This window comes from Cervus canadensis, chromosome 8 (assembly GCF_019320065.1).
Source record: "Cervus canadensis isolate Bull #8, Minnesota chromosome 8, ASM1932006v1, whole genome shotgun sequence".
NCBI lineage: Eukaryota > Metazoa > Chordata > Mammalia > Artiodactyla > Cervidae > Cervus > Cervus canadensis.
The window spans coordinates 14,903,281-14,926,490 of NC_057393.1; the positions used below are offsets into that span (position 1 = coordinate 14,903,281).

Consider the following 23,210-nt stretch of genomic DNA (forward strand, 5'->3'; position numbering starts at 1 on the left):
GTGTACAAATATAAGAGACAGAAAAATTACCAAATACTAGGTCTATGAGAACTCACTGAAAAAAGGTTCAGTTCAGTTCAGTTCAGTCGCTCAGTCGTGTCCAACTCTTTGCGACCCCATGAATCGCAGCATGCCAGGCCTCCCTGTCCATCACCAACTCCCAGAGTTTACTCAAACTCATGTCCATCGAGTCGGTGATGCCATCCAGCCATCTCATCCTCTGTTGTCCCCTACTCCTCCTGCCCCCAATCCCTCCCAGCATCAGGGTCTTTTCCAATGAGTCAACTCTTCACATGAGGTGGCCAAAGTACTAGAGGTTCAGCTTCAGCATCAGTCCTTCCAATGAACACCCAGGACTGATCTCCTTCAGGATGGACTGGTTGGATCTCCTTGCAGTCCAAGGGACTCTCAAGAGTCTTCTCCAACACCACAGTTCAAAAGCATCAATTTTTTGGTGCTCAGCTTTCTTCACAGTCCAACTCTCACATCCATACCTGACCACTGGAAAAACCATAGCCTTGACCAGATGGACCTTTGTAGTATATTCCTAACTCTCAGAGTTGCACTTATGAACAATAACCATCAATGCCAAAAAAAATGCTTTGAGACCAAACATCGGGCTGGATAAATTTTGGGTTAATCCAATTAGGTATTTTATGTAATATGCCTTTCAGAATCAAAATTCCTAAATTCTGATTCTGTTTCTACCACAATTTGTAGTCAAACCTGCAATGAAAACCAAAAATGGAGAAAATATTACTTATTAAACTAAGGAAGTTTAAAATAAGACAAGCAAATTTATTACTCAAATTCAGAAAAGCCTTATCTTAAGGACTCAGAAGTTAAGGTGTTCTATTATGGCTATCAATAAGACCTAAAATTATCACTGAACTCATGTCTTCTTTCTTAAAAGGAAAAATAATAATTAAAGAAAGATATTAGACATACTGTCATTTAATTGGAATGTTTTACCATAAAACATGAAATCTGAAAAAATGAAATCTAAATACACCAAATGAAAATTAGACAACTATTTAAAAGATCTGTAAGAAAGGTATAGCTGAAATTTTTCTCTTCCCTAAAATTCTATGTAAATTATCCACTTTGAGGTCTTTTTACTTCTTTGTTTTAACTCATTATTGGTGTACTCTTCATTCCTACTTTCTGTTTTACACTATCTTCTCATACATTTTCCTCTTTTAATCAAGACCTAAAAAGTCCCAGAGAATCAATTACTACAGAAAGATTACAGTAACATTAATTTTTAAATTTACTTAGGATCTGTGATGAAAACATTTAATGCATAATAGAATTGGCAAGTAGGGAAAAGAGAGTAATAGAAGAAAGAAGCAGGACTTTGGAGAAGCTCAAGTTAGGAAGGTTAAGAAAGAACAGATGCCTATGATATGCTGACTCACAAGCTGAGGATGGCAATAAGTTATGGCTGTAGGAACTACATGGGGTCTAATATTATCAGACCTTCTATTTTATTGTAACTAAGGGGTCAAAGGCTTTAGGATCTATCCAGTTCCATCTACCAAGTTATTAATTTTACTACTAAAAAAGCTTTTCAAGACCACCTATTTGTGGAATGTGTTTCTCACTATTCCTTCTGTTCTTCCTGTTATCACAACTCATTTCTTAAATTGTTTTTCACATTCTGACTTTTTAAAACCATATCTACTACTGTATAAATATTCCAAATATAACCCTGAAGATACTGATAGGGTCACAAGATGAGGTCATCTCACAGAATAAATTATCATTAGAGATTTCTCTCATCTTTCTTTTGTTGCGAAAGTATGGGTAGGATTCAGAATTGGAAAGATACTAAAAGAGATGCAAAATTGTAATTTAAAGTTTTGAACTTATCTCTGAGTCATGTTTGAATTGAGGCACTATCTTACACTCATAGTAGCCTGGACATCCATGATAAAAACAAACAAACAAACAAACAGACTTACTTACAAAAAGAAACCACTGGCTATATCTGCGAAATTACCCAGGGATCTCAAGGGGCTACAAACAATAAAAAGAAAGCAGTGGAAGGTTCAAATTTCTCTTTCTCATCTTGTTCCTTCCTCTGACTACAAACAAAATGAAAATATCTGTGTGCATCTGTAAAGTTATATTCTAGAATCAAACAGCCAAGCTTTGTAAGAAAATATTGTTGTTTTGAAAATTTTTAATTTATAACAGTGCCAACACTCTGGTTAATTTTACCTTTTTCAGCAATAAAGATTTTGCTTGTTTCTTCCCCTGTCTTATTTCTCCTGGGATATTTGAGCTGTCAATAGAGCTTGTAGTTTTCCCAATGAGTTAACTTATTTGGTCAACTAGGTCAGTTTTCAGCATAGCCATTATTTGGGACTCTTCACTACTCTTGCCACTTGGACACCCTTAGGTATTTTTCTACCAAAATAACTTGAAAATTGAGAATGACTGACGATGTGAAATTAGTGTCTGGGTTCAAGTAAAGAAAGTATTTTTAGTAATGCTCAAAATTCTCCAAGTCAGGCTTCAACAGTATGTGAACCATGAACTTTCAGATGTTCAAGCTGGTTTTAGAAAAGGCAGAGGAACCAGAGATCAAATTGCCAGTATTCATGGGATCATTGAAAAAGCAAGAGAGTTCCAGAAAAACATGTATTTCTGTTTTATTGACTATGCCAAAGCCTTTGACTGTGTGGGTCACAATAAAATGTGGAAAATTCTTCAAGAGATGGGAATACCAGACCACCTGACCTGCCTCTTGAGAAATCTGTATGCAGGTCAGGAAGCAACAGTTAGAACTGGGCATGGAACAACAGACTGGTTCCAAATAGGAAAAGGAGTACATCAAGGCTGTATATTGTCACCCTGCTTATTTAACTTATATGTAGAGTACATCATGAGAAATGCTGGGCTGGACGAAGCACAGCTGGAATCAAGATTGCCAGGAGAAATATCAATAACCTCAGATATGCAGATGACACTACCCTTATGGCAGAAAAGGAAGAAGAACTAAAGAGCCTCTTGAAAGTGAAAGAGAAGAGTGAAAAAGTTGGCTTAAAGCTCAACATTCAGAACACTAAGATTATGGCATCTGGTCCCATCACATCATGACAAACACATGAGGAAACAATGCCAGACTATTTTGGGGGGCTCCAAAATCACTGCAGATGGTGACTGCAGCCATGAAATTAAAAGACGCTTACTCCTTGGAAGGAAAGTTATGACCAACTTAGACAGCATATTAAAAAGCAGAGACATTACTTTGCCAACAAAGGTCCATCTAGTCAAGGCTATGGTTTTTCCAGTGGTCATGTATGGATGTGAGAGAGTTGACTGAGAAAGAAGCTGAGCGAAGAATTTTGACTGTGGTGTTGGAGAAGACTCTTGAGAGACCCTTGGACTGCAAGGAGATCCAACCAGTCCATCCTAAAGGAGATCAGTCCTGGGTGTTCATTGGAAGGACTGAGGCTGAAGCTGAAACTCCAGTACTTTGGCCACCTGATGCGAAGAGCTGAGTCATTTGAAAAGACCCTGATGCTGGGGGAGATTAAGAGCAGGAGGAGAAGGGGATGACAGAGGATGAGATGGTTGGATGGCATCACCAGTTCAATGGACATGAGTTTGAGTAAGCTCTGGGAGTTGGTGATGGACAGGGAGGCCTGGCGTGCTGCAGTCCATGGGGTCGCAGAGTCGGACATGACTGAGTGACTGAACTGAACTGAACTGAACTGAAACAAAGCACAAAGTATAATCTACACTTTGCTGTGGATGCTGTTGCTTAAAATAATTTCAGGTTTTAGGATCTGATATTTTGCTGATTAAATGCTCTGCCCAATAGTAAAATAGACATTACACAAGAAAACATCATGAAAGTTAGGTAGAAGTTTCCACATTCATAATCATAGTAACTGGGGTAAGAATGTGTTTGTATTGACTATGAAAAAGGTTACTTAACTATTTAAACACTAGAGTACTTCAGTGAATACTGTATCAGTTGTAGATTAAAAAACAGATCTATTATTTTTTATAGGAGAAGAAAATGGCAACCCAATCTAGTAATTTTGTCTAGAGAATCCCATGGACAAAGGAACCTGGCAGGCTACAGTCCATGCGGTTGCAGAGTTAAACACGACTGAAGCGCTGAGGACACAGCACATTTTTTTATAAACACAGTTCTTAACCACAGATGCAATGCTTACAGAATAACTCACTATGACACAGTAATTCTAATATAGTAAGCAAAGAAGGCTCAATGTTAGTAAACATTAGTCTTTACAATTGCTCATAAGGCTTTACACGATTGCACTCCCTTACTCCCCCTATAATCTTTTCTTCTACCAGTCTCTTCTTCAATCACTCCTCTCTAGCCACACTGGTCTGCTTGTTATTCACCAAACATCCAGCCATACCCTCTCCTCAAGGTCTTTGCACTGGCTATTCTCTGCCTAGAAACCTCTTTCTCCAGATTCCTCATGGTTTATTCCTTCACCTCAGTCAAGACTTGGCTCATCTCTCCTTTTTTCACTAAGGATTATAAGGATGCCTGATAAGACCGCTGCTATGTAGGTCTGTTCTGGAAGTTTTTGTTAATGCAATATATCAAGAAAAGGAACAAGAGATAGAATGATTCAAAAATCCGGCACACAGTTCTCTTTCTTTTTAATTTCTTCAAGCAAATATGATTATTGTATACTTAGTAAATCCAAGACACTGTTAGAAATAATGAAGAGTTCAGTAAAAAGGCTAGTAACAAAATAAATACCAAAAACTAATATTTTTTTTCTATTTACAAACAACAAGTAGAAAAAAAACAGGAAAGATCCCATTTATAACAGCAAAAACAAAATAAATAAAACCACAGGTAAACTCAACAAGAAGTATCTGGGACCTATATGAAAAAGTCTATACTGAGGAACATAAAAGAAAGTATAAGTAAATAGAAAGACACACTGTATTTGTGAATGTGAAGATTCATAGTTGTAAACATATCAGTTCTCCCCAAATAAAATGAGTATAATATTAATTAAAACTCCAATACTTTTGTTGGATCTTGATAAAATGATCTCGAATTCATTTTGGAAAACAAACAAACAAAAAGAATCAGGAAAATTCTAAAAAAGATATTGTTCTTCCAGAGCATCAAAGATATTGTAAAGCTAATGTAAGTTAAATGAATGTGATACTGGTGACAAAATAAATAGATTAACAGAATTATATAGAATATATTAGAACAGACACAAATATACAGTTTCACACAAAAACACAAGCTGGTGTGTAAATGTGACATTTACCCAAGAGAAAAATAAGCAATCATTTTTATTTATGAGTAAGAAAAAATCTTGTAAAAGTTCTGGAAAAGACATTGCTTAAACAATGAATTTCAGAAACAAAAGGCTTAAAAATTCTAGTAACACAAAGATTCTAAATTTTGATTAAAAAAAGTTACAAATAATAAAATTTTCAACAAATGACATGAAAGAGTTAATACCTATTGCATATAAAAAGCTAGAATTCAGTGAGAAAAAGACAAGAAAAGGATATTATTAGGCAATACACAAGGTAACTATAAGCAATACTAACAAATGAAAATATAAGTAACCTAAAAAGTTCAAATTAAAACCATAAAAGATGTCACTGTTGACACATTTGTAAAGAAAATCAATCATTCCTATTGCACAAATAGTGAAATTGTGGAAATACAACCTAGGACTTTTCTGAGGACAATTTGAAAATTATCAAAAGCCTTAAGAATACAGTTGACCCTCCCTTGGATAACACAGGGGTTGGGGGACTGATCCTTGGTACGGTAAAAATCTATGTATAATTCATAGTTAGATCTCCATAACCACAGTTCTAATCCTCACAGTCAATCAATCAGATCATGCAGTACTGCAGTATTTATTAAAAAGAAATCTTCATGTAAGCATACCCATGCAGTTCAAACCTATGTTGTTCAAGGATCAACCGTATCTACCAATTTGATTTCTAGGACTTTACCCTAAAAAAATAAGTGTATAGGGATGTATGGATAAAAGTATCATCACAATGATATTAATAATTGCATTATAAATAGGAAAATCAGTTAGAGAAAAATATATAATAGCCATTTAATGGGAAACTATGCTACCATTAAAATTTGTTTACTTAGATATATACTTACTGATATATCCAAGGTATAGTAAATAGAGAAAAAGGCAAAGGAGAAAGGGAAAGATATACCCAATTGCATGCAGAGTTTCAAAGAATAGCAAGGAGAGATAAGAAAGGCTTCTTAAGTGTAAAATGCAAAAAAAAAAAAAAAAAAGAGGAAAACAATAGAATGGGAAAGACTAGTGTTATCTTCAAGAAAATGAGAGATACCAAGGGAATACTTCATCGAAAGATGGGCACAATAAAGGACAGAAATGATAAGGACCTAACAGAAGCAGAAGAGATTAAGAAGAGGTGGCAAGAATACACAGAAGAATTGTACAAAAAATATCTTAATGACCCAGAAAACCATGATGGTGTGGTCACTCACCTAGAGCCAGACATCCTGGAGTCCAAAGTCAAGTGGCCCTAGGAAGCATTACTATGAATAAAGCTAGAGGAGGTGATGGAATTCCAACTTACCTATTTCAAATCTGAAAAGATGATGCTGTTTAAGTGCTGCACTCAATATGTCAGCAAATTTGGAAAACTCAGCAGTGGCCACGGGACTGGAAAAGGTCAGTTTTTATTCCAATTCCAAAGAAAGGTAATGCCAAAGAATGTTCAAACCAGCACACAATTGTGCTCATTTCACATGCTATCAAAGAAATGCTCAAAATTCTTCAAGCTAGGCTTCAATAGTACCTGAGTTGAGAACTTCCAGATGTATAAACTGGGTTTAGAAAAGGCAGAGGAACTGGAGATCAAACTGCCAACATCCACTGGGTCATAGAAAAAGAAAGAGAATTCCAGAAAACCATCTGCTTCATTGACTATGTTAAAGCCTTTGTGTGGATCACAGCAAACTGTGAAAAATTCTTAAAAAGATGAGAATACCAGACCACCTGGTTTGGAACACACCAAAAAAAGATGCCCCTCATCTAAAGACAAAGAAGAAACCTCAGTGAGACAGTAGGATGGGTACAATCATGATAAAATCAAATCCCATACCTGCCAGGCAGGTGACCCACAAAGTGGAGAACAATAATACCAAAGAAGTTTTCCCACTCTTGTGAAGGTTCTCAGCCCCACGTCAGGCTTCCCAGCCTGGGGATCTGACAAAGGGACTGGGAATCCCCAAGGAATCTGTCCTTGAAAGCCAGTGGGATTTGATTATAGGACTTCCACAAGACTGGGGGAAACAGAGACTCCAGTCTTGCAGGGCACAGACAAAATCCTACACACACCAATACCAGAGAAAGGGAACAGTGACCCCACAGGAGACTGAACCAAAACTACCTGCTAGCGCTGGAGGGTCTCCTGTGGAAGTGTGGGTTGGCAGCGGCTCAGCACAGGGATGGGTACTGGCAGCAGCAGTCCCAGAAGGTCCCCCTTGGCATAAACCCTCTTGAAGGGCAGCATCAACCCTACTGCAGAGCCCACAGACCCCAGGGCTGGGTCACCTCAGGCCAGACAACTAACAGGGAGGGAGCACAACCCCACTCATCAGCAGACAATTAGATTACAGCTTTACTGAGCAACGTGAGGCCCACTAGAGCAAGACCTAGTTTTTCCCACCCTTTCCCTCCCATCAAGAAGCTTATAGAAGCCTCTTAGCTTCATCCGCTAGAGGCAGACAGAAGAATCAAAAAGAACCACAATCCCACAGCAGCTAAAACAAAAACCACATTACAGAAAGCTAATCAGGATGAAAATGCAGAGTTCTGCCCCAGATGAAGGCACAATATAAAACCTCAGAAAAACAACTAAATGAAGTGGAGATAGCAATCTTTCAGAAAAAGAATTCAGAATAGTGATACTGAAGATGATCCAGGATCTTGGAAACAGAATGGAGAAGATGCAAGAAATGTTTACCAAAGACCTAAAGAACAAACAAACAGAGATGAACAATATGCCTGAAGGAATCAATAGCAGAGTAACTGAGGCAGAAGAACAGACAAGTGACCCGGAGGACAGAATGGTGGAAATCACTGCCCCAGAACAGAATATAGAGAAAAGAATGAAAAAAAAAAAAAACACAAACAAACCTGAAGACAGCCTAAGAGACCTCTGGAACAACATTAAATGCACCAACATTTACATTACAGGGGTCCCAGAAGCAGAGGACAGAGAGAGAAAGGACCTGAGAAAACATCTGAAGCAATAATAGCTGAAAACCTCCTGAACATGAGAAAGGAAATAGCAAGCCAGGTCCAGGAAGCACAGAGAGCCCCAGGCAGGATAAACCCAAGGAGGACACCCCGAGACACACAGGACCAAACTGACAAAAACTAGAGACAAAGATAGAATATTGAAGCGACAAGGGAAAAGCGACAAATGACGTACAAGGGAACTCCAGTCAGGTTATCAACTGGTTTTCAACAGAAACTCTACAAGCCAAAAGGGAACAGCATGATATATTTAAAATGATGAAAGGGAAGAACATATAACCAAGAATACTCTACCCAGTAAGAGTCTCATTCAGATTTGATGGAGAAATCAAAGGCTTTTCAGACAAGCAAAAGTCAAGAGAATTCAGCACCACCAAACCAGCTTTGGCCTTCCCAGGTTGCACTAACAGCAAAAAAAGAAACAAAAAACCCACCTACCAATTCAGGAGACCAAACAGATGTGAGTTCAGTCCCTGGGTTGGGAAGGTCTCCTGGAGGAGGACATGGCAACCCACTCCAGTATTTGTGACTGGAGAATCCTATGGACAGAGGAGCCTGGTGGGCTACGGTCCACAGGATAGCAAAGAGTTGGACACGACTCTTAGCACGCACGCAAACCAGCTTTACAACAAATGCTAAAGAAACGTTTCTACTCAGGAAACACTAGAGAAGGGAAAGACCTACAAAAAATAAACCCAAAACAATTAAGAAATGACAATAGGATCATACATATTGATAATTATCTTAAATGTAGATGGATTAAAATGCACCAAAAGACATATACTGGCTGGGTGGATGCAAACATGTGCATGTTTGCATTTCCACTTACTACATCACTTTGCTTGACCCCACAAATTGTATGTAATCATTTTATACTGTTAGGTTAATGTTCCCATTATGGCTTACAACTGTAATTATTTTATTTTTTGTCTGGCTGTTGATTGTGAAAACTGATAAACATCTTTTACTACTGTGATTATGTAACTATTACTCACTAAATACCATTGTATCATGATTGGTCAACAGAAAAATAATAGAATTCTATATCACTAAATCTATATAATTTAATAGAAAAACCTATAATCACTTTTTAAAAATCCAGATGCATATCAGAATTATCTTGGAATTTTTTGAAAAATACAAATGCCCAGGTAATGCTTTTCTTCTCCAAAGCTCCAGGTATGTTTCTAATGAGCAGCCATGATTAAAAGCAACTGGACTATATGATGATCTTTTACTTTATCTAGGTTGTTTCACTTTTTCTATTTCATATCCAGTGCTCCCATTTCATTTAGTTTATGTGTTCCAATTTGTCCATCTCTTCTTTTTTTGTGTTCTTTCTCAAGCCTTTATCAAGTGTAGCAGAAAAGCTTTTGTATATACATACATAAATAGTATGTATATGTATTTTAGAAAACTTAAGAATTTTTGCCTAACTAAAAAATTTATGACATTCTGATTTCACTTGTTTGACTTATATGAATAGAATACTAGATTTCTAATTTTAAAAGACACTTTTGCAACAAGCAACAAAGGTTTACTGTATGGCACAGGAACTCTAGTTAGTATCTTGTAATAACCAATAATGGAAAACAATCTCAAAAATAATATGTGTATATATGTATAACTGAATCACCTTGCTGTGTACCTGAAACATTAGAAGTCAACTATACTTCAATTAAATATATATATTAAGGGAAAAAAAGACTGAGAGGAGCAGGAGCTGATAATAAAGAAGAAAAGAACATTTTAGAGTAATAGCCTGGTCTATTTTCCTATTGTGGTGGTCACATATCTCCCATTCCTTCCACTTTTCTGTCTTCTCTTGGGAGGAATTGATTAGAATTTTAACTAAGAAAACCTGGACTATATTTAAAACCATGGAACTAGCTTGAACCAAAGAAGCTGAGGTAGGCAGCCTTTCAACTAATCTTGAAATATTAATTTAGGCTATAACAATTCATAAGAACACACAAGCACCAAAGGCTATAAGAAATTCTTCCCAACAGCACTGAGATGACAGGCACAGCTATGCATAGCCAGTTTACCTTTGACCGTTTCCAGTCACCTTTTCTGAACCCATCTGGGGTTCCAAAGTCCATAGACAACCTTCTCAAAATAACCCTCCATCTTCAAAATTCTTCTTCTTCTTTTCCTCAAATAAAACTCCCATTTCTAGAGAACTGCTGATTCAGCTAGGCATTAATCTGACTAGGGAAAGAATAGTAAAATACAAATAGTGATAGGCCAGGAACAGTCTGTAATGATACTTCTTAATCTGAAAGACTCTCCCTGGGGAGCTACTTTGAAATAAGGTGACTTCTGTGCAATTTGACAACTTAGGAAGCAGAACCTTACCTTACCTATCACTACATCTTCCTGTTCTGTCAGGATATAAAACAATGGAATGCTGAGGGTAGTGAATTTTCATGTACTGCTTTTAACGGAAGATCTATAAAATGTCACAGCTTCTTTAAAACATACATTTTCCTGCTCATAATAAGAAAACTTGGCACACAAGCAAGAGAAGATCAGACCTCAGTCAAGTATTCCACAATAATGCTAGAAACAGGTTGGAGATATTCACATCAACTTGTCAAACAGCAGCTTTAGTTCCAAGAAGACAGTTCATTCTTCAAGAACTCAAGAAAACAAGAATGGGGGAAAGAACAATTTATATATGCTAACTGTTGGCAAAACATAAGTCTGAACAGTTCTCACAGAATAACAACGTAAACCCTATAAAAATACCACAATAGAAGAGAAAAAGAGAATTGCCTGGAGAATTACAGAGAGAAAATACTGTATATATCTATAATAATTTTACTATAAAGTACAAATTCTTTTGCTAATCAACTACTTGATGTCCTCAAGAGGTACAAACAAAGATATGTCCACTAAAAAATAAGAGCAAGAAAAGACTCATTTTCTATTCAAAGACAGAGAAATGCTGGATAAAATATAAATAATTTAAAACATATATCATTAACATAGGGAAGCCTATGAAGAGAGAAATATCATGCCAGAAGTCATCACACTAGAGTTCAAGTCCAAAGGGGTATCTGGATACAGGCAACAGGGGCTAGGATTGTAAGAATGCTCAAATACGACTCAAAGTCAAAGCCAAAGGGAGATGAAACTGGATAAAGTCAGGAATAAAACAAACAAATGGGTTGTTATAAGCTTTTACACAGCAAAGGAAACCATAAACAAAACAAAAGACAATCAACGGACTGACCGAAAATACTTGCAAATGATGCTACCAACAAGGGATTAATTTCCAAAACACACAAAGAGCTCATACAGCTTAATGTCAGAAGAGAACTCAATCAAAAATTGGGCAGAAGACCTAAATAGACATTTCTCCAAAGAAGACATACGGATGCTCAAGAGGCATATGAAAAGATGCTCAACATCATTAATTATTAGAGAAATGCAAATTAAAACTACAATGAGGTATCACTTCACACCAGTCAAAGTGGCCTTCATTAAAAAGTCTACAAATAATAAATACTGGAGAGGGTGTGGAGAAAAAGGAACTCTCCTACACTGATGGTGAGAATGAAAATTGGTGCAGCCACTATAGAAATAGTTTGGAGACGCCTTAAAAAACTAAAAATAGAGTTACCATATGATCCTGCAATCCCATTCCTGGGCATATTCTTGGAGAAAACTATAATTTGAAAAGATACATGAACCTCAATGTTCATAGCAGCACTATCTGCAATAGCCAAGACATGGAAGCATGTCAAGAATGATAGATGAATGGATAAAGAAGATGTGGTATACATACATAATACAAAGGAATAATACTCAGCCACAAAAAAAGAATTAAATGATATCATCTACAGAAACATGTATAGACCTAGAGATTATCATATTAAGTGAAGTATGTCAGATGAGAAAAATACCATACAATAACACTTATCTGTGGAATCTGTGATGCAAATGAACTTATTTATGAAACAGAAATAGATGCACAGACATAGAAAAAAAACTTATGGTTACTAAAGGGGAGAGTAGGACAGAGCAGAGAAATAAATTAGGAGTTTAGGACTATCATATTATATACTACTATAAATAAAATAGATAAATAACAAGGACCTACTGTCTAGCACAGGGAATATCATCATCTTATAAGAACCAGTAATGGAAAAGAATCTGAAATAGAATACACACACACACACACACACACACACATATATATGTTATAGCTGAGAAAAGGAGAGAAGCTAAAGGCAAAGGAGAAAGGAAAGATATACACATCTGAATGCAGAGTTCCAAAGAATAGCAAGGAGAGATAAGAAAGTCTTCCTCAGTGATCAATGCAAAGAAATAGAGGAAAACAATAGAATGGGAAAGAGTAGAGATCTCTTCAAGAAAACTAGAGATTCCAAGGGAACATTTCATGCAAAGATGGGCTCAATAAAGGACAGAAATGGTATGGACCTAACAGAAGCAGAAGATATTAAGAAGAGGTGGCAAGAATACATAGAAGAACTATACAAAAAAGATCTTAATGATCCAGATAACCACAACGGTGTGATCATTCACCTAGAGCCAGACATCCTGGAGTCCAAAGTCAAGTGGGCCTTAGGAAGCATCACTAAAAACAAAGCAGGTGGAGGTGATGGAATTCCAGCTAAGCTATTTTAAGTCCTAAAAGATGACGCTGTTAAAGTGTTGCACTGAATATTCCAGCGAATTTTGAAAACCCAACAGTGGCCATAGGACCGGAAAAGATCAGTTTTCATTCCAATCCCAAAGAAGGGCAATGCCAAACAATGTTCAAACTACCACACAATTGCACTCATCTCACACACTAGCAAAGTAATTCTCTGACGTCTCCAAGCCAGGCCTAAATAGCATGTAAATCGAGAACTTCCAGATGTTCAAGCTGGATTTAGAAAAGGCAGAGGAACCAGAGATCAAATTGCCAACACCAGTTGGATCACAGAAAAAGCAAAGGAGTTCCAGAAAAACATCTACTTCTGCTTTATTGATTATGCCAAAGTCTCTGACTGTGTGGATCACAACAAACTGTGGAAAATTCTTCAAGAGCTGGAAATACCAGACCACCTGACCTGCCTCCTGAGAAATCTGTATGCAGGTCAAGAAGCAACAGTTAGAACCAGACATGGAACAGCGGACTGGTCCCAAATTGGGAAAGGAGTACGTCAAGGCTGTATACTGTCACCCTGCTTACTTAGCTTATATTCAGAGTACATCATGAGAAATGCCAGGCTGAATGAAGCAGAAGCTGGAATCAAGATTGGTGGGAGAAATATCAATAACCTCAGATATGCAGATGATACCACCCTTATGGCAGAAAGCAAAGAGGAACTAAAGAACCTCTTGATGAAAGTGAAAGAGAAGAGTGAAAAACTTGGCTTAAAACTCAACATTCAAAAAAGTAAGATCATGGCATCTGGTCCCATGACTTCATGGCAAATAGATGGGGAAACAATGGAAACAGTGACAGACTTCATCTTTTTGGGCTCCAAAATCACTGCAGATGGTGACTTCAATGATGAAATTAAAGGACACTTACTCCTTGGAAGAAAAGTTATGACCAACCTCTCTCTCTCTTTAGTCTCTAAGTCATGTCTGACTCTTGCGACCCTATGGACTGCAGCCTGTCAGGCTCCTCTGTCCATAGGATTCTCCAAGCAAGAATACTGGAGTGGGTTGCCATTTCCTTCTCCACAGGATCTTCCTGACCCAGGAATTGAACCTGGGTCTCCTGCATTACAGGCAGATTCTTTACTGACTGAGCTATGAGGGAAGCCCTAGACAAACCTAGACAGCATATTAAAAAGCAGAGACATTACTTTATCAACAAAGGTCTTTCTAGTCAAAGCTATGGATTTTCCAGTAGTCATGTATGGATGTGAGAGTTGGACCAAAAAGAAAGCTGAGCATGGAAGAATTGATGTTTTTGAACTGTGGTGTTGGAGAAGACTCTTGAGAGTGCCTTGAACTGCAAGGAGATCCAACCAGTCAATCCTAAAGGAAATCAGTCCTGAATATTCATTGGAAGGGCTGATGCTGAAGCTCCACTACTTTGGCCACCTGATGTGAAGAACTGACTCAGTGGAAAAGACTCTGATTCTGGGAAAAACTGAAGGCAGGAGGAGACGGGGACAACGACACAGGATGAGATGCCTGGAAGGCATTACCAACTCGATGGACAGGAGTCTGATCAAGTTCCAGGAGTTGGTGATGGACAGGGAGGCCAGGTGTGCCGCAGTTTGTGGGGTAGCAAAGAGTCAGACACAACTAAGTGACTGAACTGAACTGATACATATATGAATAACATGTTATATACATATATGTATTATATGTATGTAATAGAATCACTTTGCTATACACTTGAAACTAACACAAAATCTTAAATTAACCATACGTCAATTTTTAAAAGTACCTACAGGAAATTGCTGACAGAGACTACCTCTCAATCTGGAAATAAGGCAGAGAAATAAGTATAACGACTTCAACACTATCAGACTTTTCAACTAAAATGCTGCTTCTGTTCTTTTGCAAAAAAAACAAAACTGCCTATGCTGGCTATGCATGTGGAGTAATAAAACTTCACCACCGGTTTAGAGATGCAGCAGAAAAGTGAGCTGCTTCTGTTGATCCATGAATAGAAAAGGAATCATACCCTAGAACCCCCAAACCCACACTTAAATTGTTCATGGATGTGAGATTCAAATGTCTCCTAGCCAGGCAGTGCAGAAATCCTGAGCCCAAAAATTAACATGAAAATTTATCCTGAACAAATGAAATCTGCACAGTTCTGGCAGCAGGGTTGAAACTGCTCCTTAGGAACATCTTTTTTATCGAGACTAGGTAGGACTCCCAAGAAAGCAAAGTTCTACTAAAGATAAGTTCACAATAAAAAATTTTAAGGCTCATAAAAAAATATACCACCATGTGAAAAGGTCAACAGATGTCACAAGCAGAATTCACAGAAGAGGAAAGAGAAACAGTGAATTCTAAGAGAAAAAAAAATTAATTTATTCACTCAATAATATGTAAAACCTACTGTAATTCAGACTGTTCTAGATAGTAAGAATAACAGTAGTAAACAAAAACAGATGAATATGTATTCCGTGCAAAGTTTACATCCACAAGGGCTTCGCATTACATTAACAAGGGCTTCGCAAGTGGTGCTAGTTGTAAAGAACCCACCTGCCAAAGCAGGAGACATAACAGACGCAGGTTTGATCCCTGGGTCGGGATGATCCCCTGGATGAGGGCATGGCAGCTCACTCCAATATTTTTGCCTGGAGAATCCCATGGACGGAGGATCCTGGCAGGCTACAGTTCATAAGGTCACACAGAGTTGGACAGGACTGAAGCGAGTTAGCACACATGCAGCACAAGGAAAGATAAACGGTAAACAGATCAACATAAAAATGTCAAGAGAAATTAAGAGCTACAAAGAAAAATAAAGCAGAAGCCAGGAAAGAGATAGAGATGGCATGAGGTTTATATATGGTTTATATATTATTTTATATACGGACCTAAGGGAGGGTCAAACTTTTTGATTTTATGACTTCTGGTCTTTAAGATTTTACAGCCTTAAAAAATTACTGAGGAATTTTATTTAATTATTTTTGTGAGTTGTATCTATAAATATTTTCAGTATCAAAGATTAAAACTGAGAAACTTTTAAAGTATTTAATTCACTTAGGAATAATGACAATAAATTTGTTGTATACTAAAATAAATATATTTTTATAAAAATATTTTCCAAAACAAAATGAAGTAAGAAGCATTGCATTTGCATTTTTGCAAATCTTTTCTAAGTCTGGTTTAACAGAAGACAGCTGAATTCTTTTTTTTTCCCCATTTATTAGTTGGAGGCTAATTACTTTACAATATTGTAGTGGTTTTTGCCATACATTGACATGAATCAGCCATGGATTTATATGTATTCCCCATCCTGATCCCCCCTCCCAGCTCCCTCCCCACCCCATCCCTCTGAGTCTTCCCAGTGCACCAGCCCTGAGCACTTGTCTCATGCATCCAACCTGGGTTGGTGATCTGTTTTGCCCTTGATAATATACATGTTTCGATGCTGTTCTCTCGAAACATCCCACCCTCGCCTTCTCCCACAGAGTCCCAAAGTCTGTTCTGTACATCTGTGTCTCTTTTTCTGTTTTGCATATAGGATTATAGTTACCATCTTTCTAAATTCCATATGTATGCTTTAGTATACTGTATTGGTCTTTATCTTTCTGGCTTACTTCACTCTGTATAATGGGCTCCAGTTTCATCCATCTCATTAGAACTGATTCAAATGAATTCTTTTTTAATGGCTGAGTAATATTCCATGGTGTATATGTACCACAGCTTCCTTATCCATTCGTCTGCTGATGGGCATCTAGGTTGCTTCCATGTCCTGGCTATTATAAACAGTGACAGCTGAATTCTTATATCTGCTTCTTTATCCAATCTCTTGCACTATGTTTTTGGTTGAAGTATATGAAGAAAATCTAGCCTCACAGATGTACAGTTGGAAATGACTGGAGTATTTTAATACCCTAATAATTATGCCATATTCTTCAGGAATTAAATGAGTGGCAGTTCCTTAAAGGTTAGTTGCAATGTGGGATCTGAAACCATTTCAATACATTTTTCATCCTGTTACAATAAAAACCATTGGTCTATTTTGTGCTTTGAGTGGATCTTCTATCCATGTACAATTAAAATCATGTGCTGGTCATTTCGAAAATATTCCTTCACTGAATTATTCAAGTCCTCCAAATGTTGATACACTCTATAATGCAATATTAAAAACATTTATTAATATCACCTACAAACTCAGAAAAATCTTTTATGTACTGGGAAACTGTACATACAGTGACAAACAGTGACACATATAGTGCACATGTAGTGACAAATCTGAGTCTTTCAACATTTTAATTTTTGTGTGAAAGGTTGAATATTATCATTGGCAAAATAATAATATTTGCCTTGACATCAGGGTCATTTCATTCATTTTTGAGAAAATTTTGTCAAGTACTCAAGTCTAAATAACTACACTTATCTGTCAATTATTCAAGTAAAAAGGATGCTCCAGAAAAAGAATAGCTAGTTCATACTGAAACTCAATCATACAAATACTCTCCTGTGAGACAATCATTGTACTTCAGAATATAGAAGTACTTTATGTGAACTTCCCATTTCATCACACACAATATTAAAAACACATACATAGAATGGTTAGTTTCAAAACAATATTTTTTATACTTTAATCAAAGGCATACAGTGAAATTGGTGGGTTTTGCTTTCTCACTGTGAGTGTGTGGCAGTGAATAATACAATGATACAGCCGTTTGTTGCCACTGCCTTAATTTGTTCTGAGGCGCCAATATTTGCCTTTGCACTATCAGTGTACATATCAGAACAGTGCAAATGACAAATAATAGCTTTATATTATTAAGAAAATAGTTTGACCTCACAAAACTCTTCCTATAGAGTTTTGAAAGCAAAACTGTGGTGTGGCAAACTGTGGTGTGGCATAGAGTCCCTTGGACAGCAGAGAGATCAAACCAGTCAATCCTAAAGGAAATCAACCCTGAATACTCTTTGGAAGGACTGATACTGAAGCTGAAGTGCCAATATTCTGGCCACCTGATTCGAAGAGCCGACTCACTGGAAAAAACCCTGCTGCTGAGAAAGATCGAGGGCAGGAGGAGAAGGGGGCAACAGAGGATGAGATGATTGAATGGCATCACCAACTCAATGTTGGTGATTAATCTGAGCAAACGCCAAGAGATAGTGAAAGACAGGGAAGCCTGGAGTACTGTGGTCCGTGGGATCACAAGGAGCTGGACATAACCGAGTGCAGAACAACAATGGATCATAGATCACACTTTGAGACCCACAGCTCTAAAGTGCCAACTAGGCTGAGAGGTAAGGTAACCAACCATCAAGATTTACATGTGACTGTTCCAATGTGAGAACTGAGTCTCACATTCTCATAGACTGGTTGGCCTCCCTACCAGGAGAGAGCTAAAAGTGTGTATAAAACACCAATAGCTGAGAGAACCATTTCAAGCAGAGAAGACACCAAGTGCAAAGGCCCTGAGGTCAAAGAATGGCTGGTACATTCACGAAAATTCTTTTAGTCAATTTAAAAACCCACTACAAAGGTACACACCCTAGAAGATCAGATTATCCTTAGGTGAGCTACTAGGAAATGCCAGTGCTACATTAAAATATCTGGTGAACTACTGTAGTTCCCCATTTTAGAAAAGAATTCATGACAAGCATTATAAGGCTTTCTTTAGAGAATTAAAGAGAAAATTTAAAGTAATTACAGAATTTTTAAAAAGTGAGAACATCAAGAATTTTGAATTTACTGTTAAGTTTCTATAGTTGAAGTTGCTTAATGTCAACCCTCTAATTAAGATAGAAGGTTGTTACATAATTTACCTGCCAATTACTCTTGGTATCATTTAAGAGTTGTTCAGTGAATGTTTGTTGAGCGAATGAATAAGAGAAGTGAAAAGCATAGCTAATTGATTTTCCAGGAAATCACAAATCAAAAGGTAAACTTTTTTAAAGGTATTCTTTTGTGCTGTATATTCTTAGGAGGCTAGCAAACTAAATGTTAATCTCATGCTTTCTGCATACTGAGCCACAAACTTACTGTCTTTAATTAGATCATTGTCTCAGTTCCTGGGAAGGAAGTATTTCTTTTCTTTCCTGTTTAAAACACTTCTAACATTTCAGGGTAAACAATTTATTTAGAGTAGCTCTTTTTAAAAAAAGAATACAGGCACACTAGTAGATTAAACAATTAGAAACAGTGCAGCAGATTTTCTACCTCAGGGATCCAAGCCAGGAAACGGGCAACTTTTGTGATTTATAAGCATTTGCAAATAGAAAGGCTATCTGGCATACTGTTATATGGTTTGCTCTCTACTGCTATTACCATGAAATGTTACTCAGATTTTCTTCAGATCATGAAAACAAACCTGAGAAAAAGGGAGTCCAACAAAAGCTATATGTAATAATCTTTTACTTCATTTAGAAATAAAATCATTTCAGTTATATTAAGAGAAAGATTACTACTTCTCAGAGACAAGACCCTCCCATAAAAGAACTGCAACCAATTACATGACCATTAATTAAGTAGGCCATCTAGAAAACAGATTTGCAAAATGGCCAATGGGCACCTGAAAAGATGTTCAATATTAATCTCATTAGGAAACTGAAAATACAAACCACAATGAATTACCTTCTCCCAGCCCCTAAGATGGCTATCAAACAAACCAAATATCCCAAGAAAGCAAGTGTTGGTGAGTACATAGAAAAACTGGAACCTTCATATATTCCTGGTGGCAATGTAAAATTGACACTACAGAAAACTTGGTATTTCCTCAAAAAGTTAAACCTACAATTAACCATATGACCAAGAAATTCTACTCCTAGGTGGGATACCCAAGAGAACTGAAATATAATGTTCATACAAAAACTTGTACACAAATGTTCACAGCACCATTACTCACAATAGCTAAAATGTGGAAATAACCCAATGTCCATCAACTAATGAATGGATAAACAAAGTGCATCTATACAATGGAATATTATTCATATGAATGTTATTGTATGATTATACTTACATGAAATGTCCAGACACAGAAAGTAGACTAGTGGTGACCGAGAGCTCATGAGGTTTGAGGGAGGTGGAGGAGTGACTGATATGGGGAGGAGTGACTAATATGGGTACAGAGTTTCTTTTTGGGGTGATGAAAATATTCTGGGCTCAGATAGTGATGGTTGCACAACCTTTTGAATGGACTAAAAGCCACTGCTTTGTAACTTTTAAGATGTATCTTTATTTTTTAAAGTAACCTCACAGCTACGTCCCCCAGCTTAAGAAATAAAACATTATAGATATAGCTGAAATACCCTGTATATCCTTCCTTGATTACATTTATCTTCTACTCCCATCAGAGATAATCACTAAGTTGATGTGTTATTATCATTCCTATGTATGCCATTATAATTTCACTATACACATATAAATCCCTTACAAGATGTATTATTTGTTCTGTGTGTTTTTAAATGGTATCATGCTTATGTAACTTTTATAGGTTGCTTTTTTTTTTTTATCACAAAGCAAAGTTATCATGCCAGTTAAGTAGTTCAGAAGAGAGGACAAAATACACGAGAGTAAAAGGTATACAACAGTCACTGCAGAGAGTGAGAAAGAGAAATGCAGCAGTTTTCCAGGCAGTGTGGAGGTCTCAGCTGAGGCTAAAGCCAACATCCATGTATATATACATTGGATCAAATCTCTCCTGGAATCTCCTGAGTGTTGGCATAGTAGTAAATAATTGACTCACCCAGAATATAATTCTGGAAGTAGGTAGCTGAGGTAGAATGGAGAAGAAGGTCACTGAACATGTGGAGATCAAAGAACCAAGAAGTCAGGAAGGTAGCTGAACAGTACATATAGACAATGACATCATACAAGATGCTGGCAAGAGTTGAGATAGAGTGGAAGCCTGAGAACCAAGTGCCAAATTCTAAAGAACAAGGGAGATTACCCAGTGAGTGAGTAAAATGACAGAAAAGAGCAGGGAGGAAAGTTGGCAGAGTCTAGAATACAGGATTAACTACCACAAGCAGGTAGAGAAATAATGTCCTGGAAGCAGCACTGGGGAGTGAAGAGGACATCCACCAAACCATCACCTATGAGGTACCTTGGATGTGAAAGAAAAATCATCTTCCAGAGAAGAGACTCCAGAGTCAGTGACCCCCACAGACTGCAGCTCGCCAGGCTCCTCTGTCCATGGGATTCTCCAGGCAAGAATACTGGAGTGGGTTGCCATACCCTCCTTCAGGGAGGACATGGACTTGTGCAACTGACCAAGGTGAATAAAAAAGGGGAAATACACCTAAACTTCTATGAGAACTTAAAAAAATCAGCTATACATGTTTAAGACAAGAGAACTTTGTAATTTCATGTGAAAAGGTCAGAGATTAAAAGCAATTAAGAATAACTACCCTCAAAAGTGTCTTGGTCATGACTAACAGAGCTACATGTATGTATTAAACTATGATAAGGAGGATTTGAACTTTATTTTTCAAAATTAAGATCAAATAATTCACATGTGTTGTTATTTAAACAAATGTTAATTGGAGAAGAAATGCCTTTCTTTTATCTATGTTTTAAGCAACTTTTCATCGACAATAAAATGAAACATAAGTAGTATATAAATTTTTCTTTGATTAAACTTCTTAAAAAGGGGAAAAATCTTAATTACACAGCTTCAATATTATAAATGATAGTAATTTGTGATTTGTTCTTTCCCTAATTAGGTAATAAGAGTTCAGTTCAGTCACTCAGTCGTGTCGGACTCTTTGCGATCCCATGGACTGCAGCATGCCAGGCTTCATTGTCCATCGCGAACTCCCAGAGCTTGCTCAAACTCATGTCCATCGAGTCAGTGATGCCATCCAACCACCTCATCCTCTGTCATCCCCTTCTTCTCCTGCCTTCAATCTTTCCCAGCATCATGGTCTTTTCCAAGGAGTCAGTTCTTCGCATCAAGTGGCCAAAGTATTGGAGTTTCAGCTTCAGCATCAGTCCTAACAGATTAAGACTCTGCCTGCTGTTCTAGGAGGGTTCATAATTTTCATCAATTGAAAAAAATGAAAGCATATATTCTGAAATAAAGAAATAAATGAAGCCACCTTAAGTTACTTATTTCAATACCATTTTCCTTTAAAAATTCATGAAATATTATTTCATTAGTGTATGATGTTTATGTAATAGGTTAAAACTGGAAGAAGAAAAAAGTAAAACTGCCTCAGATTTTCCTCCATTTACTTCCTCTTGAGGGAGAATGGCTTTATGTTAGGTTTTTTGTAATATGTTTCTAAAGATTAAAATGTCCCAATTTTAACCATATATTACTATTTTTAAAAGAAGAAAACTCTTTCAAATGCTTAAAAAAGAACAAACATTCTGCAAGTCCCTAATTTTGATTTTTCCTGTCATCAATATTATAAAACCTTTCCTTGACGATCAGAAGCTATAGGCATTGGTAAGCATTAACACAAATCCAGAGAATGTTCTTGTCTTTCTGTTTTCACATTACCAAACCTAACCAGGCATATCAAAGTTCTCCAATTCACAAAGTACTCATACTACATAATCTGAGACTTTTGCAACCATGTATTTTAAAGTACTCATTGAGCCCTGAAAGCAAATGCTATCATTCAAGTTCTAATTACATGCTACTTGGGTTTTACAGAACAGAAAAATATAAATACTATACTTCCTGAATTCATTTTTTGACCACAAGCAACTTCCAAAATAAATGCCCAAAATACTTTCTGAATGTATCACTGTGCAAATAGCTCAAGCACTGGCCCATTCAAATTATGTTCTAGTTTCTCCTTATGCTGCTTCTAGTTGATAAATTGGTCAATAAATGCCAAGTCAAATATGCAAGTAAACATATTTTCATTGTTATTGGCAGACATATAATTAACTCTGAGAATAAAAGAAACAAGAAATCAATTTATGATTACTTCTTCAGTTCTTCCATTAGTCATTTACATTGTAATTGTGGTTTCACTTTAAAGATCTTTATACACACACACACACACACACCCCATGTTGACTATATAATAAATCAAATTATTTCAGTTATAAATTAGTACTGTATGAACTGTGAACCACATATGTTAATTGTATTAGTAAAAGCAATTGTATTACTACCCACATATATGAGCTGATTAAAAAGCAATGTGCATTCATGAACCTATATTAATTAGTAATTTCAACAAATGTTTCCAAACAATGCTAGGGATTTGCTCTTTCTTCTCTCAAATAAAACTATTTCAATCAGCTTTTTATGTATGTGTATATGTCAACAAACT

General features: G+C 36.8%; 1 protein-coding gene across 2 annotated transcripts in view; it reads right to left on the reverse strand.

Moving 5' to 3' along the window:
- The window catches only part of CCDC172 (coiled-coil domain containing 172), a 52,980-nt gene that overhangs the window by 26,016 nt on the left and 3,754 nt on the right, over nucleotides 1-23,210 (reverse strand). The window contains exon 3 of one of the 2 annotated variants that reach the window (XR_006270866.1): nucleotides 21,821-21,989. The exons of the other annotated variant lie outside the window; for it this stretch is intronic. The gene's annotated coding sequence lies outside the window, so the exon portion shown is untranslated. Of the gene's footprint in view, nucleotides 1-21,820; nucleotides 21,990-23,210 lie in introns of those variants that run through there. 2 annotated transcript variants of the gene reach the window in all.